The following is a 9,359-nucleotide window of genomic DNA, read 5'->3' on the forward strand; positions in this document are numbered from 1 at the left end:
TAATGGAGAATAGTTTTGATTATTTTCAACAAAGAAACATCAGAGTTAAATTATGCTATAGATCATGTGGATTTTACAGACATGTGCAGAATAGTTCATCCAAAAGCTGCATAATACATATTCCTTTCATCAGCCCCCAAACTAGAACTTTCTCCAAAAATATATTACATTTTTAGGCCATAAAGCAAATCTTAACTCATAAAAATTTAAAATAATTTTGTGCATCTTTCCAGACCACAACAGGATAAAACTTGAAGTCAAAATCAAAAGAAACTGTAGAAAATGTACATGCACGTGAAGATTGAATAATAGACTAATGAATGAGCATTGAGTCACTGAAGAAATCATGAAAGAAAGGAAAATATTCCTAAAATCAAGTGAAATGAAAACAACCTAACAGAATCTGTGGGATACACTGAAAACAGCTGTAAGATGGAAGTGTATAGCTGTAGCTGCCTACACTATAAAAACAGATAACCAAACCAAATAACCAAATAATGCATCTCAAAGTCTTAGTAAAGAAAGCACAAGCAAAACCTTAAATTAGTAAAAGATCAGAGAAATAAATAAAATAGAGATTCAAAGAGCAATGTATATGATCAATGAAACAAATAATTGGTTTTTGAAGGAATAAATAAAATCAATAAACCTTTAGCTTAAGAAAGAGAAGAATTTAAATAAAATTAGGGGCTCAAAAGGAACTATTACAATGGATACTACTGAAACATACAAAGGGTCATTAGGGAATATTTTGAAAAATTACATGCCAATATGTTGGAATAGATGGATTTGAAAATTTTCACCAAGTTAAATAGGATTAAGGGGGAAAAGAGATGTTGAAGCATCTTCTATGTAAATTTGGTCTTCAAAAATCATTATAGGCTGGGTAAGGTGACTGTAATTTTAGCCACTCAGGAGGCTGAGACAGGAGGATCTCAAGTTTAAAGCTTGCCTCAGGTTAAAAAAAATATATTGAGATGTTGAGCATCTCAGTGAGACCATGTCTCGAAAGAAAATACAAAATAGGGCTGGGGATGTGTGGCTCAGTGATCATTGAATACCCCTGAGTTCAATCCTCATTATAGAAAAAACAAAAAAAAAAGATACCCATTATTTAAGAAAATAAAAAAGAAAGAAAGAAAGAAGTCATCAAATGCTAATATTGGCACAGTGGGTTTTAATTTTTTTGTGTTTGTTTATCTCTTAGTCTATAAACTTAAAGACCCATTAAAAATACAGTCCCACAAAATAAAAAAAATGAGAATGCAGCACAAATGAAATTTAGACAGAAATGTATAGTACTAAAAATGTATATTAGAAATAGAAAATCAAAATCTCAACTTCCAATTGTTTCATGTCAAAAGAAAAGAAATTGGAAAAGGTGTACAACAACAAAAAAGATTGGAAAAATAATTGCCTTATGAGTAGGCAATCAAAATTATATAAAATCAGTATTTTAATTATAGAGTTAATAAACCATTTAAACAACCACTAATAAAATAGGCAAAATCTAGCAACATTAATAAAAAAGAACATTAAAGATTCTTATAAAAAATATTATTAATGAAAAATGATATAATTACAGATGTAGATGAGATTAATAATAAAATAAGATAATGATGAATAATTTCATGTCAAATTTGCAAACATTTGAAATGGACAGATCATTAAAAATGCATGTTTCAGAACTAACTCCAGAAGAATTAATATAGGAAAGGAAAGTGATAAGCAATTACTCCTGAAAATAGGTACAAAAATCCTAAGTAAACCAAAATCAGTAATAAAAGCCATACATTAAAATCATCTTGGGTTTGTCTCAGAAATGCATATATATTTAACATTAGAAAATCAATTATTAATGTAAAATCATTAATGAATAAATGGAGATAAATGATAGGATCATTAACATCAGTTAAGAAAATATATTTGATAAGATTCAATAAGATAGAAACTTAGCAAATGAAAAATAAAGGAAATTTCCTAAAATTGATTCAGAATATCTATAAAAGCTTAAACCAAATATTATATATGCTTAATGAATGAATACTAAAATCATTGTCTAAAAGATCAAGGGAATAAAAACTAGGGTTTTGCTATACAAAGCCATTATTTTTCATGAGAATATAGATTTTCCTTGAGTGTATTCAAATCAGGAAAAGTTAAGAATCATTATGGGAGTGGTTAGCTCCAGTGTTTAAGGACCAGTAACTCTATGATATAGTGATGATGATGATTAAATCCACTATAATGATGAGAGCTTTATTCAGTAAAGTTTTGAATACATAGTTTATAGTATCTCAGTGCATTCTTCAGAAATGTTTTGTGTAGTATTTTGCATGGGATACCACCATGACATCACCAAAATGCAGCATAGGAGATAAATTCATTGAAACCAGTGGCAACAGGATCAAATAAATTTATAGGAGTAAACTGTAACTCAGCAGTCAAACAGAACAAGAAGTAACATGAGAAGCATGAAAAAGCAAGGAAGAAAAGGAGTACAAACAATGCAGGAGAGCCTAAATATTCAGGAGGACCTAGAGCCATTAGAAAAATTGTCATATAAGGAACTCAAGGAATACCTTAGACAGATGGAATGGAACCTTAAAGAGGATAGAGACAGCAAATTCAAACAGTGAAAGAATACATTGAAAATGAATTACATAAACAGATAAAAGAAGAAGTTAAGCATCTTTATCAGGAGATAGAGATTATAAAAAAATCAAACAATAATTCTAGAAATGAAAGAAACTATAAACAAAAATTAAAAACTCAAATGAGAGTATCACTAACAGAGTGGAGCAAGTAGAAGCCAGAATGTCAGATAATAAAGACAAAATATATCATCTTGAAAAGAGTCTAGCCAACTCAGAAAGGCTGGTTAAAAATCACGAGAAAAACATCCAAGAAATATGGGATAACATAAAAAAAAAATTTAGGAGTCATCGGGATAGAGGAAGGCACAGAGATTCAAACCAAGGGAATGAGTAACCTGCTGAATGAAATAATTACAGAAAACTTTCAAGAAATAAAAAAGGAAATGAATATACAAATTGTAGATGCATACAGGACATCGAGCACACAAAATCACAGTAGACCAACGCCAAGACACATTGTTATGAAGATATCCAATATACAAAACAAAGAGAAAATATTAAAAGCTACAAGAGAAAGGAGGCAGATAACATTCAGGGGTAAACCAATAAGGTTAACAACGGATTTTTTTTAATTGCTTTGATTTTTTAAATACATGACAGCAGAATGCATCACAATTCTTATTACACATATAGAACACAATTTTTCATATCTCTGTTTGTATAAAATATGCTCACACCAATTCATGTCTTCATACATGTAAAGCTGCTTTTTCCTTTTTTTTGATAGAATGCTAGAATTCAATCTATATTAAGAAAAATCTGGATTACAGAGGTAACTTTCATCCTCTTAAATCAATAACTTATCATTACATTACATAGTTCTTGATATATCATATTTCACAGTTTGATTCAAGTGGGTTATGAACTCCCATTTTTACCCCGTATACAGATTGCTGAATTCATCATTTACACTTCCATTGATCTACACATTGCCATTCTAGTGTCTGTTGTATTCTGCTGCCTTTCCTATCCTCTACTATCCCCCCTCCCCTCCCCTCCCCTCTCCTCTCTCTACCCCCTCTACTATAAATCATTTCTTCCACTTATATTATTCTTCCCTTACCCCTCCCTTCCTCTTGTAGGTAATTTTGTATAACCCTGAGGATCACCTTCCATTTCCATACAATTTCCCTTCTCTCTCCCTTTCCCTCCCACCTCTCATCCCTGTTTAATGTTAATCTTCTTCTAATGCTCTTCGTCCCTACTCTGTCCTTAGTTACTCCCCTTATATCAAAGCAGACATTTGGCCTTTGTTTTTTAGGGATTGGCTAGGTTCACTTAGCATAATCTGCTCTAATGCCATCCATTTCCCTCCAAATTCTATGATTTTGTCATTTTTTAATGCCACATTTTTTTTTTATTCATTCGTCTATTGAAGGGCATCTAGGTTGGTTCCACAATATTGCTATCGTGAATTGTGCTGCTATGAACATCGATGTAGCAGTGTCCCTGTAGCATGCTCTTATTAGGTCTTTAGGGAATAGACCGAGAAGGGGAATAGCTGGGTCAAATGGTGGTTCCATTCCCAGCTTTCCAAGAAATCTCCATACTGCTTTCCAAATTGGCTGCACCAATTTGCAGTCCCACCAACAATGAACAAGTGTACCCTTTTCCCCACATCCTCGCCAGCACTTGTTGTTGTTTGACTTCATAATGGCTGCCAATCTTACTGGAGTGAGATGGTATCTTAGGGTGGTTTTGATTTGCATTTCTCTGACTGCTAGAGATGGTGAGCATTTTTTCATGTACTTGTTGATTAATTGTATGTCCTGCTCTGAGAAGTGTCTGTTCAGGTCCTTGGCCCATTTGTTGATTGGGTTATTTGTTATCTTATTGTCTAATTTTTTGAGTTCTTTGTATATTCTGGATATTAGGGCCCTATCTGAAGTGTGAGGAGTAAAAATTTGTTCCCATGATGTAGGCTCCCTATTTACCTCTCTTATTGTTTCTTTTGCTGAGAAAAAACTTTTTAGTTTGAGTAAGTCCCATTTGTTGATTCTAGTTATTAACTCTTGCGCTATGGGTGTCCTATTGAGGAATTTGGAGCCCGACCCAACAGTATGTAGATCATAGAATACTTTTTCTTCTATCAGATGTCGTGTCTCTGACTTGATATCAAGCTCCTTGATCCATTTTGAGTTAACTTTTGTGCATGGCGAGAGAAAGGGATTCAGTTTCATTTTGATGCAAATGGATTTCCAGTTTTCCCAGCACCATTTGTTGAAGATGCTATCCTTCCTCCATTGCATGCTTTTAGCCCCTTTATCAAATATAAGATAGTTGTAGTTTTGTGGATTGCTTTCTGTGTCCTCTATTCTATACCATTGGTCCATCCGCCTGTTTTGGTACCAGTACCATCCTGTTTTTGTTACTATTGCTCTGTAGTATACTTTGAAGTCTGGTATCGGTATACCGCCTGATTCACACTTCCTGCTTAGCATTGTTTTTGCTATTCTGGGTCTTTTATTTTTCCATATGAATTTCATGATTGCTTTATCTATTTCTACAAGAAATGCCCTTGGGATTTTGATTGGCATTGCATTGAACTTATAGAGAAATTTTGGTAATATCGCCATTTTGATGATGTTAGTTCTGCCTATCCATGAACAGGGTATATTTTTCCATCTTCTAATCTCTTCTTCTATATCTCTCTTTAGGGTTCTGTAGTTTTCATTGTATAAGTCTTTCACCTCTTTTGTTATGTTGATTCCCAAGTATTTTTTTTTGAGGATATTTTGAATGGAGTAGTTGTCCTCATTTCCATTTCAGAGGATTTGTCACTGATATACAGGAATGCCTTTCATTTATGCGTGTTGATTTTATATCCTGCCATTTGGTTAATTAATTTATTAGCTCTAATAGTTTCTTTGTAGACCCTTTTGGGTCTGTTAGGTATAGAATCCTGTCATCTGCAAATAGTGATAATTTAAGTTCTTCTTTTCCTATTTTTATGCCTTTGATTTCTTTTGTCTAATTGCTCTGGCCAGTGTTTCGAGGACTATGTTGAACAGAAGTGGTAAGAGAGGGCATCCCTCTCTTGTTCCAGATTTTAGAGGGAATGCCTTCAATTTTTCTCCATTCAGAATGATGCTAGCCTGTGGCTTAGCATAGATTGCTTTTACTATAACAATGGATTTTTCATCACAGACGCTGAAAGCAAGAAGATCCTGGAACAACGTATTTCAAATAATGAAAGACAATGGATGCCAACCAAGAATTCTGTATCCAGCAAAATTAAGCTTCAGGTATGACAACGAAATAAAAATCTTTCATGATAAACAAAAGCTAAAAGAATTTTCAGCCAGAAAACCAGCATTGCAAAGCGTCTTGAGCAAAATACTACACAAGGATGAAATGAAAAACAATAACCAAAACCATTAGTGGGAAGTGCCTCGGTAAAGGCAGAGGATGGAAGGAAAGCTAATCATGGAAAAAACAAACTAAATTAGAAAAAAAAAGATAAATAATCAAACATGGCAGGAAGTACAAACCATATATCAATAGTAATTCTAAACGTTAATGGCTTAAACTCTCCAATAAAGCGACATAGGCTGGTAACATGGATTAAAAAAACAAATCCAACAATATGCTGCCTCCAGGAGACACATCTGATTGGAAAAGACATACACAGGCTGAAGGTGAAAGGTTGGGAAAAAATATACCACGCACACGGTCCTCGTAAGCAAGCAGGGGTGGCCATCCTCATATCGAATAAAATCGACTTCAAGACTAAGTTAATCAAAAGGGATAATGAAGGACATTATATACTGTTAAAAGGAACCATTCACCAACAAGACATAACAATTATCAATATTTATGCACCAAATAATGGTGCTGTGACGTTCATAAAACAAATTCTCCTCAAGTTCAAGAATCAAATAGACCACAACACAATAATTATGGGTGACTTCAACACACCTCTCTCACCATTGGACAGATCCTCCAAACAAAAGTTGAATAAAGAAACTATAGAACTCAATATCACAATCAATAACCTAGACTTAACTGACATATATAGAATATATCAACCATCATCAAGTGGATATACTTTTTTCTCAGCAGCACATGGATCCTTCTCAAAAATAGACTATATATTATGCCATAGGGCAACCCTCAGTAAATATAAAGGGGTGGAGATAATACCATACATTTTATCTGACCATAATGGAATGAAACTGGAAATCAATGATAAAAGAAGAAAGGAAAAATCCTACATCACATAGAAAATGAACAATATGTTACTGAATGATCAATGGGTTACAGAAGACATAAAGGAGGAAATCAAAAAATTCTTAGAGATAAATGAAAATACAGACACAATATATCGGAATCAATGGGACACAATGAAAGCAGTTTTAAGAGGGAAATTCATCTCCTGGAGGTCATTCCTCAAAAAAAGGAAAAATCAACAAATAAATAAGCTCACACTTTATCTCAAAGCCCTAGAAAAGGAAGAGCAAAACAACAGCAAATGTAGCAGAAGGCAAGAAATAATTAAAATCAGAGCAGAAATCAATGAAATTGAAACAAAAGAAACTATTGAAAAAATTAACAAAACTAAAAGTTGGTTCTTCGAAAAAATAAATAAGATTGACAGACCTTTAGCCATGCTAACAAAGAGAAGAAGAGAGAGAACTCAAATTACTAACATACGGGATGAAAAAGGCAATATCACAAGAGATGCTACAGAAATACAGAAGACAATTAGAAATTATTTTGAAAACCTATATTCCAATAAAATAGAAGATAGTGAAGACATCGATAAATTTCTTAAGTCATATGATTTGCCCAGACTGAGTCAGGAGGATACACACAATTTGAACAGACCAATATCAATGGATGAAATTGAAGAAGCCATCAAAAGACTACCAACCAAGAAAAGCCCAGGACCGGATGGGTATACAGCGGAGTTTTACAAAACCTTTAAAGAAGAATTAATACCAATACTTTTCAAGTTATTTCAGGAAATAGAAAAAGAGGGAGCTCTTCCAAATTTATTCTATGAGGCCAACATCACCCTGATTCCAAAACCAGACAAAGACACCTCAAAGAAAGAAAACTACAGACCAATATCTCTGATGAACCTAGGTGCAAAAGTCCTCAATAAAATTCTGGCAAATTGAATACAAAGGCACATCAAAAAATTGTGCACCATGATCAAGTGGGATTCATCCCTGGGATGCAAGGATGGTTCAATATATGGAAATCAATAAATGTTATTCACCACATCAATAGACTCAAAGATAAGAACCATATAATCATCTCGATAGACGCAGAAAAAGCATTCGACAAAGTACAGCATCCCTTTATGTTCAAAACATTAGAAAAACTAGGGATAATAGGAACTTACCTCGACATTGTAAAAGCTATCTATGCTAAGCCTCAGGCTAGCATCATTCTGAATGGAGAAAAATTGAAGGCATTCCCTTTAAAATCTGGACATTGTAAAAGCTATCTATGCTAAGCCTCAGGCTAGCATCATTCTGAATGGAGAAAAATTGAAGGCATTCACTTTAAAATCTGGAACAAGACAGGGATGCCCTCTATCACCCCTTCTATTCAATATAGTTCTCGAAACACTGGCCAGAGCAATTAGACAGACGAAAGAAATTAAAGGCATAAAAATAGGAAAAGAAGAACTTAAATTATCACTATTTGCAGATGACATGATTCTATACCTAGAAGACCCAAAAGGGTCTACAAAGAAACTACTTCTGAAACGGAAATGAGGAAAAACACTCCATTCACAATATCCTCAAAAAAAATAAAATACTTGGGAATCAACCTAACAAAAGATGTGAAAGACTTATACAATTAAAATTACAGAACCCTAAAGAGAGAAGTAGAAGAAGATCTTAGAAGATGGAAAAATATACCCTGTTCATGGATAGGCAGTACTAACATCATCAAAATGGCGATCAAAATCCAATCAAAATCGCAACAGCATTTCTTGTAGAAATAGATAAAGCAATCATGAAATTCATATGAAAAAATAAAAGACCCAGAATAGCAAAAGCAATTCTAAGCAGGAAGTGTGAATCAGGCGGTATAGTGATATCAGATTTCAAACTATATTACAGAGCATTAGTAACAAAAACAGCATGGTACTGGTACCAAAACAGGCGAGTGGACCAATGGTGCAGAATAGAGGACACAGAAAGCAATCCACAAAATTACAACTATCTTATATTTGATAAAGGGGCTAAAAGCATGCAATGGAGGAAGGATACCATCTTCAACAAATGGTGTTGGGAAAACTGGAAATCCATATGCAACAAAATGAAACTGAATCCCCTCCTCTCACCATGCACAAAAGTTAACTCAAAATGGATCAAGGAGCTTGTTATCAAATCAGAGACTCTGTGTCTGATAGAAGTAAAAGTTGGCTCCGATCTACGTATTGTGGGGTCGGGCTCCAAATTCCTTAATAGGACACCCATAGCTCAAGAGTTAATAACAAGAATCAACAAATGGGACTTACTCAAACTAAAAAGTATTTTCTCAGCAAGAGAAACAATAAGAGAGGTAAATAGGGAGCCTACATCATGGGAACAAATTTTTACTCCTCACACTTCAGATAGAGCCCTAATATCCAGAATATACAAAGAACTCAAAAAATTAGACAATAAGATAACAAATAACCCAATCAACAAATGGGCCAAGGACCTGAACAGACACTTCTCAGAGCAGGACATACAATCA

Source organism: Spermophilus citellus (genome assembly GCF_964194105.1).
Source record: "Spermophilus citellus genome assembly, chromosome: 5".
In the NCBI taxonomy this organism is placed as follows: Eukaryota; Metazoa; Chordata; class Mammalia; order Rodentia; family Sciuridae; genus Spermophilus; species Spermophilus citellus.